The following is a 1,206-nucleotide window of genomic DNA, read 5'->3' on the forward strand; positions in this document are numbered from 1 at the left end:
CTTCTTCAGAAGATGCCTTTTGAGTACTGTTGGATGCAGCTTGCATTCCATTCAGACTCTGAGAAATCATATTGACTTGCTGAGTCAATATTTTGTTCTGAGCCAATATGGCATTCAGAGTATCAATTTCAAGAACTCCCTTCTTCATAGGCGTCCCATTATTCACAGGATTCCTCTCAGAAGTGTACATGAACTGGTTATTAGCAACCATGTCAATGAGTTCTTGAGCTTCTGCAGGCGTTTTCTTTAGGTGAATGGATCCACCTGCAGAAGTATCCAATGACATCTTTGATAGCTCAGATAAACCATCATAGAATATATCCAGGATGGTCCATTCTGAAAGCATGTCAGAAGGACACTTTTTGGTCAGCTGCTTGTATCTTTCCCAAGCTTCATAGAGGGATTCACCTTCTTTCTGTCTGAAGGTTTGAACATCCACTCTAAACTTGCTTTGCTTTTGAGGAGGAAAGAACTTGGCTAAGAAAGCCGTGACCAGCTTATCCCAAGAGTTCAGGCTATCTTTGGGTTGAGTGTCCAACCACACTCTAGCTCTGTCTCTTACAGCAAAAGGGAAAAGTATGAGCCTGTAGACTTCAGGATCTACTCCATTAGTCTTAACAGTATCAAAGATCTGCAAGAATTCAGTTAAGAACTGAAAAGGATCTTCAGATGGAAGTCCATGAAACTTGCAGTTCTGTTGCATCAGAGAAACTAGCTGAGGTTTCAGCTCAAAATTGTTTGCTCCGATGGTAGGAATGGAGATGCTTCCTCCATGTAAATTGGAATTTGGTGCAGTAAAGTCACCTAGCATTCTCCTTGCATTATTGTTGTTGGGTTCGGCTGCCATCTCCTTTACTTGTTGCATTATTATCTCTGGATTGTTGTAATTTAGCTTCTCTTAGTTTCCTCTTTAGAGTCCTTTCAGGTTCTGGATCAGCTTCAACAAGAATGCCTTTTTCTTTGTTCCTGCTCATAAGAAAGAGAAGAGAACAAGAAAAGAAGAGGAATCCTCTATGTCACAGTAAAGAGGTTCCTTATTGTTAGTAGAAAAAGAAAAGGAATAGGGGTGAAGAAGAATGAAGAGTCCAAACACAAGGGTAAGGATAGGAGCAATGAATTGAGATGAGGAGATGTTAGTAGATAAATAAATAAATAGAGTAAGATGGGAGAGGGAGAATTTTTGAAAATAATTTTTGAAAAAGAGTT

The 1,206-nt window shown here is 39.6% G+C and overlaps 1 non-coding gene across 1 annotated transcript; it reads left to right on the plus strand.

Annotated features, from left to right (window-relative positions):
- The first annotated feature begins 344 nt into the window (after positions 1 to 344).
- On the plus strand, positions 345 to 448 carry LOC148565251 (small nucleolar RNA R71). Its single transcript, XR_015884950.1, has one exon. It is a non-coding gene; the product is annotated as a small nucleolar RNA R71 (small nucleolar RNA).
- Positions 449 to 1,206: the final 758 nt, after the last annotated feature.

The sequence above is a fragment of the Arachis ipaensis genome, chromosome B5, assembly GCF_059453495.1.
Source record: "Arachis ipaensis isolate K30076 ecotype BB chromosome B5, ASM5945349v1, whole genome shotgun sequence".
Lineage (NCBI taxonomy): Eukaryota > Viridiplantae > Streptophyta > Magnoliopsida > Fabales > Fabaceae > Arachis > Arachis ipaensis.